Source organism: Grampus griseus, assembly GCF_964374135.1.
Source record: "Grampus griseus genome assembly, chromosome: 19".
NCBI classification, from domain to species: Eukaryota; Metazoa; Chordata; class Mammalia; order Artiodactyla; family Delphinidae; genus Grampus; species Grampus griseus.
In genome coordinates this window covers 58,160,545-58,187,378 of record NC_139013.1, presented here as the reverse complement: position 1 = coordinate 58,187,378, position 26,834 = coordinate 58,160,545, and the positions used below count along the sequence as shown (strand labels likewise).

General features: G+C 44.4%; 1 pseudogene across 1 annotated transcript; it reads left to right on the top strand.

The window, feature by feature from the left end:
- The first annotated feature begins 4,614 nt into the window (after nt 1–4,614).
- LOC309837160 (small ribosomal subunit protein eS6-like) lies at nt 4,615–5,923 on the top strand (annotated as a pseudogene). Its single transcript has 2 exons — nt 4,615–5,081; nt 5,606–5,923. The product of its transcript is annotated as a small ribosomal subunit protein eS6-like (transcript).
- Nucleotides 5,924–26,834: the final 20,911 nt, after the last annotated feature.

Below are 26,834 nucleotides of genomic sequence, written 5' to 3'. Positions count from 1 at the left end.
CTAGCCCTTGCTGGAGTCCTCGGGCACCTCGCTCCCTCCCCCGTGCTTCCTGTACCTGGCACAGGCGGGAGCTGCAGACGTGACCCCACTTGGGAGTGAGAACCCAGCCCTGTGCCAGCAGCATGCCTCACAGAGCAGCCTTGACGGTGCCCCAGACCAGCTGGAGGTGGTTTCCTCTTTCTGGGCTGCCTGGCCCGACCCAAGCTCTCGGTTTCTGCCTCAGAGACGCCCTGACTCTGCATTCCCCTTTGTGCGAATCCCTGCCCCCCACCACCCCGGCCGGTCCCACCTCGAGTGACCCTGGGGCGGGGCCAGAGCCTGCACTGCCCAGCGTCTTTCTAAACAGCATGAATTAGGTCGCACCTGTTCATCGGGCACATCCTGGCGTCAGCAACTTCAGGCCACCCCGCAGAGACCCTGCACTCAGAGAGGTCCCGCCCGTTGTAGGTGCTGGTCCTGCTGCAGCAAGCGCGTCTGGAGGTGTACCCCATGCTCTGGCGCGTCTACACCACGATGACATTGTGACATCATGACGTCCCTTTCCTGGCTCTGCGTGGGACTTCCTGCCATGAGAGACAACGGCACAGATGCTCTCGTCACATGGCTGTGCAGTGGTGGGCCCCAGAGAACAAAAAGGGATTAGTATCCAGGATATAAAGAGAGAACCCGTAAAACTCAACTGCAAAAAAAAAAAAAAATTTCAAAAATGGGCAAAGGACTTGAATAGTCCTTTCCCCACAGAAGATACACAAGTGGTCAATAAGCTCATGAACAAATGCTCAACATCACTAATCACTAGGGAAATGCAGATGAGAACCACAATGAGATACCCCCACGCTCATTAGGATGGCTACTAACACCACCACCAACAGAAAACAACAAGCACCTGGGGAGGGTGTGGAGAATTTGGAACCCCCGTGCACTGCTGGTGGGAACGTACAATGGTACAGCCACTATGGAGAACAGTATGGAGGTTCATCAAGTATACTTACCATGGGATCTGGCAATCCCCCTTCTGGGTACATACCCAAAGGAATTGAAACCAGGGTCTCAGAGACATACTTGTACGGCCCACGTTCATCACAGCACTATTCACAACGGCTACAACATGGAACAAACCCAGCTATCCACTGACAGATGAATGGATAAAGAAAAGGTGGCGTATATACCTGATACATACTGACAGATGCTAGAGCATGGATGAGCCTTAAGGACGTTATGCTAAATGAAATAAGACAAATACTGTACAATTCCACTTATAGGAGGTACTGTGAGTAGTCAAAATCAGAGAGACAGAAAATATAACGGTGGTCACCTGGGCTGGGGGTGGAATGGGTGCTGAAATTCAGGCCTCGGAGGTCAGACCTGGGGAGAAAACTTGGGGTGATTGTGTGGAGACAGCCTGGGTGGTAGGGCTGCAATCTGGTGCAACTGCAACTGAGGGTGTACACAGAGGAAGCCTGGGTTGCCTTGGAGGCTGGGCACCATTGTTTGGGGGGTGCCTGAGAGGGGAAGCGGGACCTGCAATCATAGCCTTTTCCCCTGCGTGTGTGATTGCCAACTGCACGGGCTCCAGGAGGCGTCATGAGCCACCTCCACTCCCGTCGCATACTCCCGGGGTGTGCCTAAGCTGCCACCACTGTCGAGAAACCCAGGACTGGTCACCAGCCGCCACATCTGCACACCCCTAGCAAGGGGATTAACCACCAGCACACACTGAGGAAAGAGCTGACAGGCATCCATACTAAGAGCAGCCCTGGTACCAAATATATTAAACCCACGAGAGCTACACAGGGATGCCCCCACGTGTCAACAGCCCTCCAAAACCACAGCTGACAATTGTTTCTCCTAAACGCACAGAGTAAGAGAAATAAGAAGAGGAACCACTCCAGTTAAAAGACCAAGAGAATTCTGCTGCAAGAAACAACACAGACCGCTTCGCTCCAACAGACACTGAGTTCAAAAAGGAAAGTAAGGAATTAAGAAAGGCTATCGGGGACTTCCCTGGTGGCGCAGTGGTTAAGAATCCGCCTGCCAATGCAGGGGACACAGGTTCAAGCCCTGGTCCGGGAAGATCCCACACGCCACGGAGCACCCAAGCCCGTGTGCCACAGCTACTGAGCCTGCGCTCTAGAGCCCGCAAGCCACAACTGCTGAAGCCCACGTGCCTAGAGCCCATGCTCTGCAACAAGAGAAGCCACCGCAATGAGGAGCCTGCACACCGCAATGAAGAGTAGCCCTCGCTCGCCGCAACTAGAGAAAGCCCGCGCGCAGCAACAAAGACCCAATGTAGCCATAAATAAATAAATACATTTTTTTTAAAAAAAGAAAGGCTATCGACAGAAATGCAGAGTACTATAAAAAAGAAACAAACTCTGAAGGGTACCCAAAAAAATTAGCAAACTCATTTGCAGAGACAAAAGCTGAGCTAAAGGCAATGAACAGCAGAATTAATAATGCAGAAGAATGAATAAGTGAAGGTAGACCAATGGAAATGAGGAAATGACCCAATCAGAAAAGCAGAAAGCCAAATGAAAAAAAAAAAGCAATATAAGAGGCCTATGGGAGAATATAAAGTGTGCCAATCGACACATAATAGGGATCCCAGAATGGAAAGAAAGAGAAAAGGGTACCACAAATGTATCTGAAGAAATGACGGCTGAAAACTTTCCAAATCTAAAGAAGGAGACATACCCAGGCAGAGGAAGCACAGGGGGTCCCAAAGCAGGGAAAGCCACACAGACCTACAGCAAGACACACTGCAGTAAAAATGGCAAAAGGTGGGCTGCCCTGGTGGCGCAGTGGTTGAGAATCCGCCTGCCAATGCAGCGGACATGGGTTCGAGCCCTGGTCTGGGAGGATTCCACGTGCCGCGGAGCAGCTGGGCCCGTGAGCCACAACTCAGCCTGCGCGTCTGGAGCCTGTGCTTCGCAACAAGAGGCCGCAATAGTGAGCCCATGCACCGCGATGAAGAGTGGCCCCCACTTACCACAACTAGAGAGAAAGCCCTCGCACAGAAACGAAGACCCAACAGCAAAAATAAATTAATTAATAAACTCCTACCCCCAACATCTTCAAAAAAAAATGGCAAAAGTTAAAGATTAAGAGGATTCTAAAGGCAGCAAGAGAAAAACAGAGTTAGTGACAAGGGAACCCCCATTAGGCTGTCAGCTGATTTCTCTACGGAAACGCTGCGGGCCAGAAGGGAGTGGCAAGACAGTCAAAGTCCTGGAAGGGAAAAATCGGCAACCTAGGACATTCTACCCAGCAAGATTATCATTTAGAATAAAGGAGAGAGAAAGAATTTCTCAGACAAGCAAAAACTAAAAGAATACAGCAATACTAAACCTATCCTAAAGGAAATACTGAAAGGTCTTCTCTAAATAGAACAGAACTAAGAATCTACAGGAAAGAGAAAAATCACAATTGGAAAATAAATCACTTAAATAAGCCAGTACACACATTTTTTAAAAATCAAAAAATTTCTGTGAAACTGAATGATAACCAGAATGAACAGCAAAAGGATGAACATGAAGATGTAAAAAGGGACGTCAAAATCATAAAATGTGGGGGGAGGAGAGTAAGAAAATGTAGACTTTTTTTCATTTCCTAGAATGTGTTTGAGCCTATATGACTACCAGTCTAGGGCAAGCAGATATAGGAAGGGGTTAACATACTTGAAAACCAGGGCAACCACAAATCAAAAACATACAATAGACTCACAAAAACCAAAAAGAAGAGGACGTAAGTATAATTCAAGAGAAAATCATCGGGGAATTCCCTGGCAGTCCAGTGCCTTAGGACTCCGAGCTCTCACTGCCAAGGGCCCGGGTTCAGTCCCTGGTAAGGGAACTAACATCCCTCAAGCCACGTGGCACGGCCAAAAAAAAAACATCAAACCACAAAAGGAGAAACAAAAAGTTGTCAATAATTACCTTAAAATGTCAATGGACTAAAAGCTCCAATCAAAAGACACAGAGTGGCAGATTGGATTAAAAAAAAAAAAAGAGCCTACAATATGCTGCCTACAGGAGACCCACTTTAGGGCAAAGGACACACACAGATTGAAAGTAAGGGGATGGAAAAAGATATTTCATGAAAACAAATGACAAGAAAGTGGGGGTCGCAATACTCATATCAGACAAAATAAACTTCAAAACAAAAGCCATGAAGAAAGATAAAGAAGGACGCTATATACTAAGAAAGGATGAACACAAGGAAAGGATATTACACTCGTCAACATATATGCTCCTTATATAGGAGCACTCAAATACGCAAAACAAATATCAGACATAAGGACAGAAACTGACAGGGATACAATAATAGTATTGAGGCCCCACTCAGGGCCTCTAGACAGAGAATCAGTGAGGCAAGAGAGATCCCCAATGATACAACAGAACAGTAAGACTTAACTGACATTACACCCAAAACAACCAGAATACACTTTCCTTTCAGGGCACATGGAACATTATACAGGACCGACCACATACAAGGGCACAAAATAAGCCTCAACAAATTTCAGAGTATAGAAATTCTATCAAGCATCTTCTCTGACCACAATGGCATGCAACTAGCGATTAACCACAGAAGAAGAAACGAGCTCTTTCACGTGGTGCCTCGGGTGCAGCCGGCCACTCAAGGATGAAGCTGAAGATTTCCTTCCTGGCCACTGGCTGCCAGAAACTCACTGAAGTGGATGATGAATGAAAACTTCGTACCTTTTATGAGAATCCTATGGCCAAAGAAGTGGCTGCCGACACTCTGGGTGAAGAATGGAAGGGTTATGTGGTCCGAATCAGTGGTGGGAATGACAAACAGGGTTTCCCCATAAAGCAGGGTGTCTTAACCCATGGCTGCGTACACCTGCTACTGAATAAGGGACATTCCTGTTACAGACCAAGGAGAACTGGAGAAAGAATTCACAAATCTGTATGGGGTTGCACTGTGGATGCCAATCTGAGTGGTCTCAATTTGGTCTTCATAAAAAAAAGGGAGAAAAATATTACCAGACTCACCGATACTACTGTGCCTCATCGCCTGGGACCCCAAAGAGCAAGCAGAGGGACTTCCCTGGTGGCTCAGTGGTTATGAATCCGCCTGCCTGGGGCTTCCCTGGTGGCGCAGTGGTTGGGAATCTGCCTGCCAATGCAGGGGATGCGGGTTCATGCCCCAGTCTGGGAGGATCCCACATGCCGCAGAGCGGCTGGGCCCGTGAGCCATGGCCGCTGAGCCTGCACATCCGGAGCCTGTGCTCCACAATGGAAGAGGCCACAACAGTGAGAGGCCCGCGTACCACAAAAAAAAAAAAAGAATCCGCCTGCCAACGCTTGGGACACAGGTTCGAGCCCTGGGCCAGGAAGATCCCACATGCCTCGGAGCAACTAAGCCCCCGAGCCACAACTACTGAGCCCACGTGCTGCAACTACTGAAGCCCACACACCTAGACCCCGTGCTCCACAACAAGAGAAGCCACCTCAATGAGAAGCCCACGCACCACAACAAAGAGTAGCCCCCACTCGCCGCAACTAGAGAAAGCCGACGTGCAGCAACGAAGACCCAAGACAGCCAAAAAATAAAAAATCAATCAATAAATTAAAAAAGCTAGCAGAATCCACAAACTTTTCAGTCTCTCCAAAGATGATGTCCACCAGTATGTTGTGAGAAACCCCTAAACAAAGGTAAGAAATCTAGGACCAAAGCCACAAGGTTCAGTGTCTTTTTACTCCATGTGTTCTGCAACACAAATGTCGGTGTACTGCTCTGAAGAAACAGCATTCTAGGAAAACTAAGGCAGAGTGCAGAATATACTAAACTCTTTGCCAAGAGAATGAAGAAGGCCAAAGAAGAATGCCGGGAACAGACTGTCAAGAGATGGAGGCTGTCCTCTCTCAGAGCTTCTGCCTCTGAGTCCAGCCAAAAATGAGACGTTCGGACTTCCCTGGTGGCGCAGTGGTTAAGAATCCGCCTGCCAATGCAAGGGACATGGGTTTGAGCCCTGGTCCAGGAACATCCCACATGCCGTGGAGCAGCTAAGCCCGTGTGCCACAACTACTGAGCCTGTGCTCTAGAGCCCACGAGCCACAACTACTGAGCCCACGTGCCATAACTACTGAAGCCCGCATGCCTAGAACCTGTGCTCTGCAACAAGAGAAGCCACTGCAATGAGAAGCTTGCGCACTGCAACAAAGAGTAGCCCCTGCTTGTCACAACTAGAGAAAGCCTGTGCACAGCAATGAAGACCCAACGCAGCCAAAAATAAAGTAAATAAATAAATTTTTTAAAAAAATGATTTGTTCTAGGAGTTCACTGGTGGCACAGTGGTAAAGAATCCGCCTTCCAATGCAGGGGATGTGGGTTCAATCTCTGGTCGGGGAACTAAGATCCCACATGCCACAGAGCAACTAAGCCTACACGCCACAACTATTAAGCCCACGTGCTCTGGAGCCCGTGCGCCACAACTAGAGAGCGCACACACCACAGCTACTGAGCCTGCGCGTTCTGGAGCCCATGCGCCACGACTAGAGAGCCCACGTGCCACTAGAGAGAAGCCCGTGCGCTGCAACAAGGATCCCGCATGCCACAACCAAGACCCGATGCAGCCAAATAAATAAAATAAAAATTGAAAGCAAGAAATAAAGCTGAGAAAATATTCATCATCTAACATGAAACTAACCAAATAAATAAAATAAAAATTGAAGGCAAGAAATAAAGCTGAGAAAATATTCATTATCTAACATGAAACTAACCAAAGTTTTAAAAAAATGAGATGTTCTAACAAATAAGATCAGACATTAGAAAGAAAAAGAAGTGGGAAAAAAACGATAACATGCTACTCAAAAACCAATGGGTTAATTAATGATGAAATCAAAGAGGAAATTTAAAAATACCTTGAAAAAATGAAAATACAACCATACAAAAATAAAAAAAAAAAGAAAAGAAAACAGAACCGTCCAAAGCTATGGGATGCAGCAAAAGCAGCTGTTACAGGGAAGTTCATAACAGTACAGGCCTTCCTCTAACAACAAGAAAAACCTCAAACAACCTAACCTACCACTTAAAAGAATTAGGAAAAGAAGAACAAGCAAAATTCAGCAGAAGGAAGGAAACAGTAAAGATCAGAGAAGAAAGAAATAAAACAGATTAAAAAAATAGAAATAAATCAATAAAACTAAGAGTTGGTTCTTTGGAAGGATAAACACGATGGACAAACCTCTGGCCAGGCTCACCAAAAAGAAAAGAGAGAGAACCCAAATAAAATAAGAAATGAAAAAGGAAACATAACAACTGATGCCACAGAAATATAAAAAACCGTAAGGGAAACTACTATGAACAAGGGTATGCCAAAAATTCAACAACCTAGAAGAAACTGACAAGTTCCTAGAAACATACAGCCCACCGAAACTGCATCAGGAAGAAATAGATAATTTGAACAGACTGATCACTAGAAGTGAAATAGAATCTGTAATTTAAAAAAACTCCCTACAAACACGAGTCCAGGACCAAACGGCCTCACAGGTGAATTCTACCAAACATACAAAAAAGAACTTATACCGATCCTTCTAAAACTCTTGCCAAAAAAATGGAAGAGGAGGGAACACTCCCAAAGACATGCTATGAAGCCACCATCACCCTGATAACAAAACCAGACAAAGACACCACCAAAAAGGAAAGTTACAGGCCAGTATCTCTGAAGAATATAGATGCAAAAATTCTCAAAATATTAGCAAACCGAATCCAACAACACATAAAAAAGATCACACACCACGACCAAGTGGGATTCATCGCAAGTTCACAAGGATGGGTCAACGCATGGAAATCACTGCGATACACCACATAAGCAAAAACCACATGATCATCTCGCCAGATTCAGAAAAAAGCATTTAACAAGATTCAGGGAAGGAGGGGAAGATGGCGGGAGAGTAAGACGCGGAGATCACCTTCCTCCCCACAGATACACCAGAAATACATCTACACGTGGAACAACTCCTACAGAACACCTACTGAACGCTGGCAGAAGACCTCAGACCGCCCAAAAGGCAAGAAACTCCCCACGTACCTGGGTAGGGCAAAAGAAAAAAGAATAAACAGAGACAAAAGGATAGGGACGGGACCTGCGCCAGTGGGAGGGAGCCGTGAAGGAGGAAAGGTTTCCACACACTAGAAGCCCCTTCGCGGGCGGAGACTGCGGGTGGTGGAGGGGGGCAGCTTCGGAGCCGCGGAGGAGAGCGCAGCCACAGGGGTGCGGAGGGCAAACCGGGGAGATTCCCGCACAGAGGATCAGGGCCGACCGGCACTCACCAGCCCGAGAGGCTTGTCTGCTCACCCGCCGGGGCGGGCGGGGCTGGGAGCTGAGGCTCGGGCTTCGGTCGGAGCACAGGGAGAGGCCTGGGGTTGGCGGCGTGAACACAGCCTGCAGGGGGCTAGTGCGCCACGGCTGGCCGGGAGGGAGTCCGGGGAAAAGTCTGGAGCTGCCTAGGAGGCAAGAGACTTTTTCTTCCCTCTTTTATTTCCTGGTGCGTGAGGAGAGGGGATTAAGAGCACCCCTTAAAGGAGCTCCAGAGACGGCGCAAGCCGCGGCTAACAGCGCGGACCCCAGAGACGGGCGGGAGACGCTAAGGCTGCTGCTGCCGCCACCAAGAAGCCTGTGTGCGAGCACAGGTCACTCTCCACACCCCCCTTCTGGGGAGCCTGTGCAGCCCGCCACCGCCAGGGTCCCGGGATCCAGGGACAACTTCTGCGGGAGAACGCACGGCGCGCCTCAGGATGGTGCAACGTCACGCTGGCCTCTGCTGCCGCAGGCCCGCCCCGCATCGTGCCCCTCCCTCCCCCCGGCCTGAGTGCGCCAGAGCCCCTGAATCAGCAGCTCCTTTAACCCCGTCCTGTGTGAGCAAAAAACAGATGCCCTTAGGCTACCTAGACGCAGAGGCGGGGCCAGATCCAAAGCTGAGCCCCCGGGAGCTGTGAGAACAAAGAAGAGAAAGGGAAATCTCTCCCAGCAGCCTCAGAAGCAGCGGATTAAAGCTCCACAATCAACTTGATGTGCCTGCATCTGTGGAATACATGAATAGACAACGGATCATCCCAAATCGAGGAGGTGGACTTCGAGAGCAAGATTTATGATTTTTTCCCCTTCTCCTCTTTTTGTGAGTGTGTATGTGTATACTTCTGTGAGAGATCTTGTCTGTATAGCTTTGCTTCCACCATTTGTCCTAGGGTTCTATCCGTCTGTGTTTTTTTTAATTTTTTTTCTTAATAATTATTTTTTAATTTAATAACTTTATTATATTTTACTTTATTTTATTGTACTCCATCTTCTTTCTTTCTTTCTTTTTTCCTTCCTTCCCTCCTTCTTTCCTTCCTCCCACCATCCGTCCCTCCCTCCTTTCTTTCTTTCCTTCTTTCCCTCTTTTCTTTCCTTCTTTCCTTCTTTTCTTTCTTTCCTTCCTTCCTTTCTACTTCTACTAATTCTTTCTCTCTACTTTATCTCCCTTTTATTCTGAGCCGTGTGGATGAAAGGCTCTTGGTGCTGCACAGGAGTCAGTGCTGTGCCTCTGAGGTGGGAGAGCCAACTTCAGGACACTGGTCCACAAGAGACCTCCCAGCTCCACATAATATCAAACAGCGAAAATCTCCCAGAGATCTCCATCTCAACACCAGCACCCAGCTTCACTCAACGACCAGCAAGCCACAGTGCTGGACAACCTGTGCCAAACAACTAGCAAAACAGGAACACAACGCCACCCATTAGCAGAGAGGCTGCCTAAAATCATAATAAGTCCACAGACACCCCAAAACACACCACCAGACGTGGACCTCCCACCAGAAAGACAAGATCCAGCCTCATCCACCAGAACACAGGCACTAGTCCCCTCCACCAGGAAGCCTACACAACCCACTGAACCAACCTTAGCCACTGGGGACAGACACCAAAAACAACGGGAACTACGAACCTGCAGCCTGCAAAAAGGAGACCCCAAACACAGTAAGATAAGCAAAATGAGAAGACAGAGAAACATACAGCAGATGAAGGAGCAAGATAAAACCCACCAGACCTAACAAATGAAGAGGAAATAGGCAGTCTACCTGAAAAAGAATTCAGAATAATGGTAGTAAAGATGATCCAAAATCTTGGAAATAGAACAGACAAAATGCAAGAAACATTTAACAAGGACCTAGAAGAACTAAAGATGAAACAAGCAACGATGAACAACACAATAAATGAAATGAAAAACACTCTAGATGGGATCAATAGCAGAATAACTGAGGCAGAAGAACGGATAAGTGACCAGGAAGATAAAATAGTGGAAATAACTACTGCAGAGCAGAATAAAGAAAAAAGAATGAAAAGAACTGAGGACAGTCTCAGAGACCTCTGGGACAACATTAAACACACCAACATTCGAATTGTAGGGGTTCCAGAAGAAGAAGAGAAAAAGAAAGGGACTGACAAAATATTTGAAGAGATTACAGTTGAAAACTTCCCTAATATGGGAAAGGAAATAGTTAATCAAGTCCAGGAAGCAGAGAGTGTCCCATACAGGATAAATCCAAGGAGAAATACGCCAAGACACATATTAATCAAACTGTCAAAAATTAAATACAAAGAAAGCATATTAAAAGCAGCAAGGGTAGGGCTTCCCTGGTGGCGCAGTGGTTGAGAGTCCGCCTGCCGATGCAGGGGACGCGGGTTCGTGCCCCGGTCCGGGAGGATCCCACATGCCATGGAGCGGCTGGGCCCATGAGCCATGGCCGCTGAGCCTGCGCTCTGCAATGGGAGAGGCCACAACAGTGAGAGGCCCACGTACCAAAAAAAAAAAAAAAAAAAAAAAAAGCAGCAAGGGTAAAACAACAAATAACACACAAGGGAATCCCCATAAGGTTAACAGCTGATTTCTCAGCAGAAACCCTACAAGCCAGAAGGGAGTGGCAAGACATACTGAAAGTGATGAAGGAGAAAAACCTGCAACCAAGATTACTCTACCCAGCAAGGATCTCACTCAGATTTGATGGAGAAATTAAAACCTTTACAGACAAGCAAAAGCTGAGAGAGTTCAGCACCACCAAACCAGCTTTACAGCAAATGCTAAAGGAACTTCTCTAGGCAAGAAACACAAGAGAAGGAAAAGACCTACAATAACGAACCCAAAACAATTAAGAAAATGGGAATAGGAACATACATATCGATAATTACCTTAAATGTAAATGGACTAAATGCTCCAACCAAAAGACACAGATTGGCTGAATGGATACAAAAACAAGACCCTTATATATGCTGTCCACAAGAGACCCACTTCAGACCTAGAGACACATACAGACTGAAAGTAAGGGGATGGAAAAAGATATCCCATGCAAATGGAAACCAAAAGAAAGCTGGAGTAGCAACTCTCATATCAGACAAAATAGACTTTAAAATAAGGACTATTAAAAGAGACAAAGAAGGACACTACATAATGATCAAGGGATCGATCCAAGAAGAGGATATAACAATTGTAAATATTTATGCACCCAACCTAGGAGCACCTCAATACATAAGGCAAATACTAACAGCCATAAAAGGGGAAATCGACAGTAACACATTCATAGTAGGGGACTTTAACACCCCACTTTCACCAATGGACAGATCATCCAAAATGAAAATAAATAAGGAAACAGAAGCTTTAAATGATACATTAAACAAGATGGACTTAATTGATATTTATAGGACACTCCATCCAAAAACAACAGAATACACATTTTTCTCAAGTGCTCATGGAACATTCTCCAGGATAGACCATATCTTGGGTCACAAATCAAGCCTTGGTAAATTTAAGAAAATTGAAATTGTATCAAGTATCTTTTCCGACCACAATGCTATGAGACTAGATATCAATTACAGGAAAAGATCTGTAAAAAATACAAACACATGGAGGCTAAACAATACACTACTTAATAACGAAGTGATCACTGAAGAAATCAAAGAGGAAATTAAAAAATACCTAGAAACAAATGACAATGGAGACACGACAACCCAAAATCTATGGGATGCAGCAAAAGCAGTTCTAAGAGGGAAGTTTATAGCAATACAAGCCCACCTTAAGAAACAGGAAACATCTTGAATAAACAACCTAACCTTGCACCTAAAGCAACTAGAGAAAGAAGAACAAAAAAACCCCAAAGTTAGCAGAAGGAAAGAAATCATAAAAATCAGATCAGAAATAAATGAAAAAGAAATGAAGGAAACAATAGCAAAGATCAATAAAACTAAAAGCTGGTTCTTTGAGAAGATAAACAAAATTGATAAACCATTAGCCAGACTCATCAAGAAAAAAAGGGAGAAGACTCAAATCAATAGAATTAGAAATGAAAAAGAAGTAACAACTGACACTGCAGAAATACAAAAGATCATGAGAGATTACTACAAGCAACTCTATGCCAATAAAATGGACAACCTGGAAGAAATGGACAAATTCTTAGAAATGCACAACCTGCCAAGACTGAGTCAGGAAGAAATAGAAAATATGAACAGACCCATCACAAGCACTGAAATTGAAACTGTGATTAAAAATCTTCCAACAAACAAAAGCCCGGGACCAGATGGCTTCACAGGCGAATTCTATCAAACATTTAGAGAAGAGCTAACACCTATCCTTCTCAAACTCTTCCAAAATATAGCAGAGGGAGGAACACTCCCAAACTCATTCTACGAGGCCACCATCACCTTGATACCAAAACCAGACAAGATGTCACAAAGAAAGAAAACTACAGGCCAATATCATTGATGAACATAGATGCAAAAATCCTCAACAAAATACTAGCAAACAGAATCCAACAGCACATTAAAAGGATCATACACCATGATCAAGTGGGGTTTATTCCAGGAATGCAAGGATTCTTCAATATACGCAAATCAATGTGATAAACCATATTAACAAACTGAAGGAGAAAAACCATATGATCATCTCAATAGATGCAGAGAGAGCTTTTGACAAAATTCAACACCCATTTACGATAAAAACCTTGCAGAAAGTAGGCATAGAGGGAACTTTCCTCAACATAATAAAGGCCATATATGACAAGCCCACAGCCAACGTCATCCTCAATGGTGAAAAACTGAAAGCATTTCCACTAAGATCAGGAGGAAGACAAGGTTGCCCACTCTCACCACTCTTATTCAACATAGTTTTGGAAGTTTTAGCCACAGCAATCAGAGAAGAAAAGGAAATAAAAGGAATCCAAATCGGAAAAGAAGAAGTAACGCTGTCACTGTTTGCAGATGACATGATACTATACATACAGAATCCTAAAGATGCTACCAGAAAACTACTAGAGCTGATCAATGAATTCGGTAAAGTTGCAGGATAAAAAATTAATGCACAGAAATCTCTGGCATTCCTATATACTAATGATGAAAAATCTGAAAGTGAAATCAAGAAAACACTCCCATTGGGCTTCCCTTGTGGCGCAGTGGTTGAGAGTCCACCTGCTAACGCAGGGGACACGGGTTCATGCCCCAGTCTGGGAAGATCCCACATGCCGCGGAGCGGCTGGGCCCGTGAGCCATGGCAGCTGAGCCTGCGTGTCTGGAGCCTGTGCTCCACAACGGGAGAGGCCCCAGCAGTGAGGGGCCCGCGTACCGCAAAAAACAAAAACAAAAACTCCCATTTACCTTTGCAACAAAAAGAATAAAATATCTAGGAATAAACCCACCTAAGGAGACAAAAGACCTGTATGCAGAAAATTATAAGACACTGATGAAAGAAATTAAAGATGATACAAATAGATGGAGAGATATACCATGTTCTTGGATTGGAAGAATCAACATTGTGAAAATGACTCTACTACCCAAAGCAATCTACAGATTCAATGCAACCCCTATCAAACTACCACTGGCATTTTTCACAGAACTAGAACAAAAAATTTCACAATTTGTATGGAAACACAAAAGACCCCGAATAGCCAAAGCAATCTTGAGAACGAAAAACGGAGCTGGAGGAATCAGGCTTCCTGACTTCAGACTATACTACAAAGCTACAGTAATCAAGACAGTATGGTACTGGCACAAAAACAAAAGATAGATCAGATAGATCTATCTTTAGATGGAACAGGATAGAAAGCCCAGAGATAAACCCATGCACATATGGTCACCTTATCTTTGATAAAGGAGGCAGGAATGTACAGTGGAGAAAGGACAGCCTCTTCAATAAGTGGTGCTGGGAAAACTGGACAGGTAAATGTAAAAGTATGAGATTAGACCACTCCCTAACACCATACAGAAAAATAAGCTCAAAATGGATTAAAGACCTAAATGTAAGGCCAGAAACTATCAAACTCTTAGAGGAAAACAAAGGCAGAACACTCTATGACATAAATCACAGCAAGATCCTTTTTGACCCATCTCCTAGAGAAATGGAAATAAAAACAAAAATAAACAAATGGGACCTAATGAAACTTCAAAGCTTTTGCACAGCAAAGGAAACCATAAACAAGACCAAAAGACAACCCTCAGAATGGGAGAAAATATTTGCAAATGAAGCAACTGACAAAGGATTAATTTCCAAAATTTACAAGCAGCTCATGCAGCTCAGTAACAGAAAAACAAACAACCCAATCCAAAAATGGGCAGAAGACCTAAATAGACATTTCTCCAAAGAAGATAATACAGACTGCCAACAAACACATGAAAGAATGCTCAACATCATTAATCATTAGAGAAATGCAAATCAAAACTACAATGAGATATCATCTCACACTAGTCAGAATGGCCATCATCAAAAAATCTAGAAACAATAAATGCTGGAGAGGGTGTGGAGAAAAGGGAACCCTCTTGCACTGCTGGTGGGAATGTGAATTGGTACAGCCACTATGGAGAACAGTATGGAGGTTCCTTAAAAAACTACAAATAGAACTACCAGATGACCCAGCAAGCCCACTACTGGGCATATACCCTGAGAAAACCATAATTCAAAAAGAGTCATGTACCAAAATGTTCGTTGCAGTTCTATTTACAATAGTCCGGAGATGGAAACAACCTAAGTGCCCATCATCGGATGAATGGATAAAGAAGATGTGGCACATATATACAATGGAATATTACTCAGCCATAAAAAGAAACGAAATTGAGCTATTTGTAATGAGGTGGATAGACCTAGAGTCTGTCATACAGAGTGAAGTTAGTCAGAAAGAGAAAGACAAATATGGTATGCTAACACATATATATGGAATTTAAGGGGAAAAATGTCATTAAGAACCTAGGGGTAAGACAGGAATAAAGACACAGACCTACTAGAGAACGGACTTGAGGATATGGGGAGGGGGAAGGGTAAGCTGTGACAAAGCGCGAGAGAGGCATGGACATATATACACTACCAAACGTAAGGTAGATAGCTAGTGGGAAGCAGCTGCATAGCAGAGGGAGATCAGCTCGGTGCCCTGTGACCGCCTGGAGGGGTGGGATAGGGAGGGTGGGAGGGAGGGAGACGCAAGAGGGAAGAGATATGGGAACATATGTATATGTATAACTGATTCACTTTGTTATAAAGCAGAAACTAACACACCATTATAAAGCAATTATACCCCAATAAAGATGTTAAAAAAACAAAAAACAAAAAAAACCAAGATTCAAATCCATTCATGATAAAAATTCTTACCAAAGTGGGTATAGAGGGATCATATCTCAATATAATCAAAACTATTTATGACAAACCCATAGCCAACATAATACTCAATGGTGAAAAGCTGAAAGCCCTCCCGCTAAAAATCTGGAACAAAACCAGGATGCCCAGTCTCACCTCTTCTATTTAACATAGGATTGGAGTCCTAGCCACAGCCATAAGACAAGAAAAGAAATAAAATGTAAACAAATTTGAAGGGAAGAGGTAAAATTGCCATTATATGCAGATATGACACTATATATAGAAAACCCTAAAGACTCCACACAAAAGCTACTAGAACTGATAAACGAATTCAGCAAGGGAGCAAGATGCAACATTAACACACAGAAATGGGTCACATTTCTGTACACCAGCAATGAAATATCAGAAAGGGAATGAAATATCAGAAAGGGAATTTAAATAAACAACACCTTTTCTTTTATTTTGGCTGCACCACCTGGCATGCAGGATCTTAGTTCCCCAACAAGGGATTGAACCCGTGCCCCCTTCAGTGGAAGCATGGAGTCATAACCACTGGGCTGCCAGGGAAGTCCAACAATACCTTTTAAAACTGCACCCCCAAAAATAAAATACTTAGGAATAGACCTGACCAAGGAGGTGAAAGACTTATACACTGAAAACTATAAAACATTAATAAAGGAAATTGAAGCTGATTCAAAAAATGTAAAGATACCCCATGCTCTTGGATTGGAAGAATTATATTGTTAAAATGGCCATTCTACCCAAAGCAATCTACAGATTTAATGTGAGCCCTATCAAATTACCCATGACATCTTTCACAGAACTAGAATGAGTAATTCTAAAATTCACATGGAACCATGAAAGACCCAGAATTGCCAAAGCAATCCTGAAGAAAAGGAACAAAGCAAGAGCCATATCCCTCCCAGACTTCAGACAATATTACAAAGCTACAGTAATCAAAACAGCATGGTACTGGCACAAAAACAGACGTATGGATCAATGGAACAGAATAGAGACCCGAGAAATAAACCCACACATCTACGGTCAATTAATCTTCGACAAAGAAGGCAAGAATATACAATGGGAAAAAGGCTCTTCAGCACGTGGTGCAGGGAAAGTTGGACAGCCGCATGTAAATCAGTGAAATCAGAACACACCCTCACACCATGCACAAATATAAACTCAAAATGGCTTAAAGACTTAAACATAAGACATGACACCATAAAACTCCTAGAAGAGATCACAGGCAAAACATTCTCTGACATAAATCGTACTATCGTTTTCTTAGGTCAATCTCCCAAGGCAATAGAAATAAAAACAAAAATAAACAAATGAGACCTAATCAAACTTAAAAGTTTTACACAGCAAAGAAAATGATAAACAAAGTGAAAACACAACCTACAGAGTGGGAGAAAATATGTGCACGTGATGCAATCGACAAGGGCTTAATTTCTAAAAGTTACAAACAGTTCATACAACTCAACAACAGCAACAACAAACAAACCACCCTATTGCAAAAATGCGCAGAAGACCTAAACAGACATTTCTCCGAAGAAGAAATACAGACGGCCAGTAGGCGCGTGAAGAGATGCTCAACATCTCTAATGATTAGAGAAACGCAAATCGAAACTACCGTGAGGCACCACCTCACACCGGTCAGAACGCCATCATTAAAAAGTCTACAATAACACATGCTGGAGAGGGTGTGAGGAAAGGGGACCCCCCCCTGCACTGTTGGTGGGAATGTAAATTGGTGCAGCCACTATGGAGAACAGTATGGAGGTTCCTCACAAAACTAAAAGTAGAGTTGCCGCAGGATCCAGCAATCCCACTCCTGGGCATATGTCCAGAGAAAACTATAATTTGAAAATATACATGCACCCCAACGTTCACTGCAGCACTAGTTACAAGAGCCAAGACACAGAAACAACCAAAAGGTCCACCGGCAGATGAACGGAAAAGAAGATGTGGTACATGTATACAATGGAGTACTACTCAGCCATAAAGAGGATGAAATAATGCCATCTGCATCAACACGGATGCAACTAGAGATTATCATATGAAGTGAAGTAGGTCAGAAAGACAAATACCATCTGTTATCACTTATATGTGGAATCTAAAATATGACATAAATGAACCTTTCTATGAAACAGAAACAGACTCACGGACATAGAGAACAGACTGGTGGTTGCCAAGGGGACGGGGGCTGGGGGAGGGATGGAGTGGGAGGTTGGGGTGAGCAGATGTGAGCTTCTGTATACAGAATGGATAAACAACGTGGTCCTACCGTACAGCACAGAGAACTACATTCAATACCCTACGGTAAAGCGTAATGGAAAAGATTATGTAAAAACAGAATATGTATGTGTGTGTGTAACTGAAACACTTTGCTGTGCAGCAGTTATTAACACAACACTGTAAATCAACTAGACTTCAATTAAAACACATACACACATAAAGTGGGAAAAAAAAAGGAAGATCTGGGGAATAAAATGCCCACAAATACTCTTAAATGCGCTGACATACTCCTGGGGACACAGAAGTCCATGCACACGTGCAGCTCTGTGTGCGTGCGTAGGACATAACTGAGAACATCCTATTTTCTCATTTTTGGTTAACCGTGAGGCCTTGTGGAAGCAGGAAGTCAAGGCCAAGGCAGAGCTGTAACCTGCTGGGACACTGAAGAGCCTCTGGGTAAAGGGCAGCTGACTTACTGGGTCATGGGCTTTAAGGAAATCATTAGCTGAGTACCAAGCTAGGAGCACAGAGACTTCACAACCCACACACCACAGGGAGCTCAGACTTTACAGAATTAGTTCAGGAAAGTCACTAAGCACGGCAGCAAGAGCAACCAGCAACAGCAACGGCAGCAAGTCTGGGGAGTAGGAAACTGGTTTCTCGAGTCACCACATTATATTTTGTACAGTGTCTACTTTGGGGACTTCCCTGGTGGCACAGTGGTTAAGAATCCGCCTGCCAATGCAGGGGATATGGGTTCGAGGCCTGGTCCGGGAAGATCCCACACGCCGCAGAGCAACTAAGCCTGTGTGCCACAACTACTGAGCCTGCGCTCTAGAGCCTGTGAGCCACAACTACTGAGCCCACGTGCCACAACTACTGAAGCCCGCGCGCCTAGAGCCCGTGCTCCGCAACAAGAGAAGCCACCACAATAAGCCCGCACGCGGCAACGAACAGTAGCCCCCACTCGCTGCAACTAGAGAAAGCCCGCACACAGCAATGAAGACCCAACGCAGCCAACAATAAATAAATAAACAAACAAACAAACAAATAATAAATGTGTGTGTGTATGTATGTAAATTTATTATTTTTTTAAATCAACTAATAGGTATTATCTCTGAGTAGGCCCAGATGTTAAACATACTAGATAAGTCAGTTTTCATAAATCATGTTCAAAGAACTAAATGAAATTATGTCTGAGGAATTAATATGACAGAATGGTTCTCACCAAATAGAGAATACCAGTAAAGAAAAAAATTATTTCAAAAAGAAAATGGAAATTCCGTGGTTGAAAAGTACATTAAATGAATTTGAGTGGGCAGAAGAACCAGCAAACTTGAAGATACGTCAATTGAGATTATCACATGTGAGGAACAGGGGGAAAAAAACGCATGAAGGAAAATGAACAGTTTCGGAGACCAGCAGGGTACGATCAAGGGCACCAATGACGCTTAAACGGAGTCCTAGAAGGAAAGAGAGAAACGGGAAGAAAGATGGTTAATTTCATCTAGCCTAGTCAGTTTGGCTAGGCTACAGTACACAGAATTTCAGTCAAATATTACTCTAGATGTTTCTGTGACGGTATTTTTTAGATGTGGTTAACATCTACATCACTAGAAGTTGAGTAAAGCAGACCCTCCTCCATATTATGGAGGTCACAGGAAGGCCTCATCCAATCATTTGAAGGCCTTAACAAAAAATGACTGATGTCCCCCAGTGAGGAGGGAATTCTGCCCGCCAGCCTGCTTGAAGACTCAAACTGCAGCATCTGCTGGCCCTGGGTTCAGCCTGCAGCCTCCACAATCAGAGAGACTAAGTGCTAACCAGCGAGCTATCCATTCAGCTATATATCTTCTGATGATGCTGTTTCCTTGGAGAACCCCAATACATCAGACAAAGACAAAATCAGCTTTTATATGTACAAATAACTCAGGGAAATCATGTCTAAAGAATTAATATGACAGTTAAGAGAATAGTATCTCACCAAAGACAGGGTACCAATAAAGAGAGAGAACAAAAGTTTTTAAAGACACAAGGGGAAACTCCATCATGGAAAAGTACAAAAGCTAAATGTGAGTTGGTAGAAGGAAGAACCAGCAAATTTGGAGACAGATCAACCAGTTTGGTCTAATTTGAGGAAAAGAAAGAAAAACAGTAAAAATGAACAGAGCCTCAGAGACCTGTTGGTTGCTATCAAGTGTACCAACTTAGGCACAGTGGGAATCCTAGATGGAGAGGGAGGATGGGGCAGAAAGAATATTTGAAGAAATAATGGCCCAAAGTTACCCCAATTTAATGAAGAACATTACTCTATCTCCAAGAAGCTCAATAAACTACAAGGAGACCAATTCAAAGAGCTCCACACGGAGCTGCGTCAGAATCTTACTGTCAAAAGCAAAGCACGAAGAATATTGAAAGGAGCAAGAGAAAATCAGTCCAGGCCACCGGAGGGACCCTCAGTAGGATTAACAGCTGACTTCCAGTCAGAAACCATGGAGGCCAGGGACTTCCCTGGAGGTCCAGTGGCTTAAGATTTCGCCTTCTAGTGCAGGGGGTGTGGGTTCAGTCCCTGGTCGGCGAGCTAAGATCCCACATGCCTCGCGGCCAAAAAACCAAAATGTAAAACAGAAGCCATATTGTAACAAATTCAATAAAGACTTTTTAAAAATAATGGTCCACATTAAAAAAAAAAACTGAAAAAAAAGAAGAAACCATGGAGGCTAGAAGACAGTGGGATGACGTATTCAAGGTGCTGAAAGACTGTCAACCAGGAATTCTCTACCTGCTGAAACCATCCTTCAAAAAATGAAGGAGAAAGCAGGACATTTCCAGATAAACAAAAACAGAGAACTTATTGCTAGCATATCTGCCCTTCAAGAAATACTAAAAAGCGCCCCTCAGGCTCAAATGAAAATCACTAAATAAAAACTTGAATTCACATAAATAAAAAACACTGCTAAAGACAACTATACAGGTAAACAAAAGACAGTGTAAATGCATTGTTGTTTTCAACTCTTCTGTTTTATTTAAAAGACAACCACATAAAGCAGTCATTATAAAACTGTTGCTGCAGTTACAATGTATAAAGATGTAATTTGTACGTAATCTGCGGCACAAAGGCGGGAAGGAGATCACTACGTTGGAACAAAGTTTTTGGGTACTACTGAAATTCCCTTACTGTTCAATTAAACTAGGTTATTTTAGTTAAGATGTTAATTGCAAGCCCCACACCAATTTTTTTTAACATACAGTAAAAGAAATGGGAATTTACATGGAATACTAGAAAACATCTAACAAAACAAGGCAGTGGTGGAGGAACTGACAAAGAAAACAGACAACACACAGAAAGAGCAAAATGTCAGAAGTCTTATCAGTAATCACTTTAAATGTACATGAATTAAACTCTCCAATTAAAAGGTAGAGATTGACAGAAGTGATTTAAAAAAGAATATGACTTAACTATATGCTACCTACAAGACTCAGCAAAAATTGGCCGTCTAGAAAGGAGAACTAGACAGACAACAGTCATAGCTGGAGACTTCACTCCTCTCGTTTTTCATAATGGCTGGAGTAAGTAGGCAGAAGATGAACAAGGAAACAGAGGACTTAACACCATAAACCAGCTAGACATCTACAGAACACCCCACCCACAGCAGCAAGTATACAGTCTTCTCAAGTGCACGTGGAATGTGTCCCAGGAAGGACCATATGCTAGGCCATAAATCAAGGCTGTGTAAATTGAAAAGGACTGAGATAATATAATATAAAGTATGTTCTCCAACCACAATGGAATAAAATCAGGAGTCAATAACAGGAGGGAATTTGGAAAATTCAAAACATATGTGGGAATTAGACATCTCACTCATAAATATTCGTAGAAGTTACAAGGGAAATTAGAAAATACTTTGAGGTAATTGGACAGAAAAGAAATTGAGCTACTTCACCACATAATTAGCAAAAGAAGTATGTGGGTGGGGTGCCCACTGAGACCCCTGAGCTAATAAGGCAGCCAGAGCAGGACCTGGGCTGGAGGACATCCTTGGGGCCAGCACCGCGAACGGAGGCTTCGAGTTCCAGGTGAGATGGGGCAGACACACTTTGCCCTTCTCTGCGGCTGAATACGGCGCTGGGCCAGAGCAGAATGTCAGCACAGCTAGTTAAGGACGGAGAAGTGAACAGCAGCGGGTGCAGCTGGGAGATACCGAAATCTGCAGCACTGCTGGCCCGGCACGGAGTTCACGACTGTCTTTTCTTCCAGCCTCAACTTAATACAGTCTGAAACCCAGAAGGCAGTAAGTGGCGCAGAGAGATCCAGGAGAAAACTTTCACTTCCGGCTGGAGGAGTGAACAGGGGGATTCCCAGTGCTCAAAGTGAGCATGGAATCCCTCCATCCTCTCACGTGGCAGGTCCAGGCCATTCTGTGGCAGGACTGGCGGCAGCTGGCGCAGGGGCGCGGGCGGGGGGAGGGTCAGTATTCTGAGGAAGGAAAACTTCTTCCGCTCAGAGTAGCTCTGAGACCAAGAGGGTGGGGTCAACTCCCACTGTGCTTTTCCCTCTCCCTCCTCCCACTACGTGGGCCTGGATGTGGACCCAAACATAGTTCAGGCAGAGCAGGGTAACTAGAGGCCCAAGTTTCTGCCCAGAGGATCAAAAAAGGGCTGGTGCAGAAAGCACCAGGAGACCGTGGATAGCAAGCAGCTCAGGAGTGATCCATAAAACGTCTTCTTTCACTCCAGGGCTCAGCCCACTCACACATGCATGAATTTGTTTCTAATTAGCACACTACAAACTCTGGGAACACAGAGTCCACGCACACCCAGAGCACAGACTGCCATCACGCGATGCACACCTGGGACAGTTCAGAAGAAAACCACAAAGGCTCTGAACTGAGTTGACAGTGAACTACCGCTCACGGAAGCAGGTTGAAACTTACTGCTTGAATCTATCCAGGTGGGCTGCCTGATAAAACATAAGTACCTGTCTCCATCGTTTAAAAATAAGACCCAGGGTCTCACACACCTGGGATACAGTTAAAAAATTCTTCAGCATATGAAAACCACAAAAATTCAATTCACATAGGAAAACACAATCAACAGATACCAGTGCCAAAATGGCAAAGATGTTGGAATCATCTGACAAATATGATGTTTATTATGCAGATACTCTCAAGAAGCAATCGTGAACGTTCTTCAAACAAACGCTACAAACAGAACAGCTCATAAGAGAAATAAAAGACACCAAGAAAACCCAAGCTGAAATTTCAGAACTGAAAAATAAAGTAAGCACAATAAACTCACTGCATAGACTCAACAGCAGGGCGGAAAGATTCAGCGAACGTGAAGAGAGATCAATAGACATTATTCAATTTGAACTACAAAGAGAAAAATTAAATGTTAAAAACGAACAGATCCTCAAATACCTGGGGGACATAAACAAAAAGTCTAACATTCATGTGACCAGAGCCCCAGAAGGAGAAGAGAAAGAAGATGGTGCTGGGGCTTCCCTGGTGGCACAGTGGTTGAGAGTCTGCCTGCCGATGCAGGGGACGCGGGTTCGTGCCCCGGTCCGGGAAGATCCCACATGCCGCGGCGTGGCTGGGCCCGTGAGCCATGGCCGCTGAGCCTGCACGTCTGGAGCCTGTGCTCCGCAACGGGAGAGGCCACGACAGTGAGAGGCCCGCGTACCGCAAAAAAAAAAAAAAAAAAAAAAAAAAAATCCTCAAGTGAAATAAAGACATTTATGTAATACAAAAGTAAAAATAATTAGTCTCAAACAGACCCACACTACAAGAAGTCTTAAAAGAAGTCCTACAGACGAAAGGAAAATAATATGAGAGAATTCTGCATCTACGTAAAGAAACAAAGATCTTTCGAATTGTTAACTACATGGCTAAACAGATAAGACACAGCTCGTGTACTCCTTTAAAACATAACTGCCTGTTTACAAAGTAACAGCAATGCACTTATTGATTACAGCACAAGAAACACAAAATGTTAACAACAGATCAAGAAAAGTGTGGGAGAAATGCAAGTGTGTTACTGTAAGGTACTTAAAGGTAGAATTGGGACAGCCTGGGACCTGGGGCCTCTGCTGCAGGGCCTGCACCTGGACACCCGTCTCCTCCAGCAACAAACACAAAGAGATTACAAGGGACTAAAAATAACGGCGTGCATGCGCAGTTGGGGCAAATTATGAACTAGATACAAAAAGACCAAAACCCCCAACTGCCACGTCTGCAGAGCCCAGAGCAAGAGCAGAGGTCGGGCGCAAGAGCGGGGCACTGTGCGTGCCCCCTGCACTCGGCACCACAAAGGGGTGGGCAGACCACCTAAGGCACCCCTCCGGCCCTCCCCCCGGCACGCCCCTGCCCTCACCCCACAGAAGGAACCAGCTCGCCCCTCCCCGGGGAGGCAGCAAGGCAACCTGTTAGTACTGCTTCTCCCTACCCGCTTCTGTGGCAGGGATCCCGTTAGAGCCTTGCCTGAAGTTCTTCTCTGGCCCCTGATGAGTTTCTACTGATTGAGGAGGCCAAGAACCCTGGCCGGTATCAGACTTAGCGGCGCCCATCGTGGGGCAGTTGTCCCCTTCTGGGGAGAGGATCTGGGCACCTCGGGGACCACCGAATGCAGCCTCCCTGTGGCTGACAGACGGCCACCTGAATCTCCTGTTTCAGCATCACGTTTGCTAAGTCTGCCTTCCTGGCCTCTGGGGGCCTCCGGCCCCTCATTCAGGCAACGCTTTCCCCTCCCCCTTTTCTTTTCCCCTCTCCTGCTCTCTGTCCTCTCCTTCCGGGAGAGTGGATGGCAGGCAGCTACAGCATCACTCGTCTCAGCTTGTGAGACCTGCTCCCTCTGGCCGGCCACGGCTCACTTTCACGGGTGACAAGCAGAGCGGGCAGAGGCTCGCCTTGCACCGTGCAGACCCTGGTCCAGCGGGCTCCCCTTGACCGGACAGTCATGGCTGGAAGTCCAATCATCCCAGCGTTCTCACCTTTATTTTCCTGCTGTCTCTCCTTTGCAGTCTTTTCTGTCCCTCCTCCCTGTACCTCTCCTTTGACCCTTATACCTGCACTCCTGTCCCCTTTACCCTGATAACTTCTTGTTTGTGTCTTTAAGTTTTTGTCATTGGTGTTTCTGTTTTATGTAGTTTTGTCTGTCCAACTGCTCCTACAAGCCTCTGCTGACGCTGTGGGCACGATGGAGCATTTAAGCCTTGAAATGCAAACACAGCCCACGTGGCCTGAGACTCCAGCCTTGGGTTACTTAGTGGGATTTTAAAGAGAAAAAAAAAAAAAAAGGGAGAGGGGCTTGCATCTCTCTCCTCTGCCTTTGCAATGTAAGTGTCCTGCCTGGACTCTCAGGAACTACCTGATCCATCTGTAGTCCCCCAGACTGAGGGAAAAAAGGGGCCTTTCTAAATCCAAGTGGGAAAACTGAGATCTCTGATTCTGTCTTTATGTAAAAATTAACTTATAAATGAGCTGTATTTAATTGGCTTAAAGGAAAGTGAGCACTTATAAACATTCTCAGAAATATAAAAGAAAACTCAGCAGAATACATTTCAGGTTCATGTGATCTGGGAAATATTTGATATTAAATTAATATCTGGTATTAGAGCTAGCTTAAGCTTGTGGGTTTAATTAATACAGACCTGTTTTGGTTTTTGTTTTGGCCGTGCCGCGTGGCTTGCAGGATCTCAGTTCCCCGACCAGGGATTGAACCCGGGCCCCCGGCAGTGAGAGCGCCATGTCCTCATTTGGGAATTCCCAATACAGACCTGTTTTTAGAGGCATCAACATTAAGTATAATGCGTTTATTGTACCTACGGTTACTGGAAGTCAACAAGAGCGTATTGTTTGTTATAAAATCTGTCAAGAGGGAAAATAACTTGACACAATTAAATTTTTAACTAAATGTAACTGAGATGAGTGCTTTTTGGTAAACACTATAGGAATACTTATGTTTTGGAAGTGTCCATCTAGATAATCCCTCCAGGGACTTCCCTGGTGGTCCACTGGGCAAGACTCCACGCTCCCAGTGCAGGGGGCCTGGGTTCCATCCCTGGTCGGGGCACTAGATCCCACGTGCATGCCTCAACTAAGAGTGCGCGTGCCGCAACTAAGAAGTCTGCATGCCACGACTAAAAAAACATCCTGCATGACGAAACGGAGACCCAGCACAGCCTCAATGAATAAATAAATAATAGAACAGTCCCTCCAAATGCTGGTAACTTGAAACTAAATTAAGTTAAGTGACAGGAATTCCCTGACTATTCAGGCTGTTTCAAATAAGATGAAGTATTGGAACATGAATTGCTAAACGGGTCTAAAGTTACCCACTTCCGTCTTCTCGTGGGCGAGAAACCGAAGATGTTTGGTGCCACCTTGAGATGTTCTCTACCAACCTGTAGAATGCCAGTGCAGAAGACAGTCCACAGTTGCCTAAGGGAAGTAGCACATGTGTTTCCAGAAAAGGTATGAGGAATGGAAATATATTTTGTTGAAAGGAAAAAGGGATGATTTTTGTCCTAAAACTGGTTACTTCTGAATGGAAAAAAATAAGGGACAAACTATGGTTACAGAAAGTTGCAGGAGGTTTGCAGAAAAGGACCACTGGGAAAAGACTTTTGTACGTGGTCGGGATTTTCTAAGGTTGGATTAAGTTTCTTTAGGTAAATGGATTTTATGAGTAGGCTGATGTAAGACTGGATTTGGTTCCCCTCCCTCAGAACAAAATTCTCCTGGAATGCTGCTTTTGATGACAGATCGTGCGAGTTTCTGTGCCTTTAAGGGATCTGTACTAACGTCTGGAATCTCTTTTTCACCTTACTTGGCGCAAGGAACAATTGTTTCACAGCGACCCGTGATTCTGTCTGACCAGGTGTTTTAAAACTTTTGACAGACTTCCCAAATATCAAATTCTAACTAAAGTTCTTTTGATCTCCAGCTAACATTGGGGTGCTTCCAAGGGCCCCTGGAGCACCCC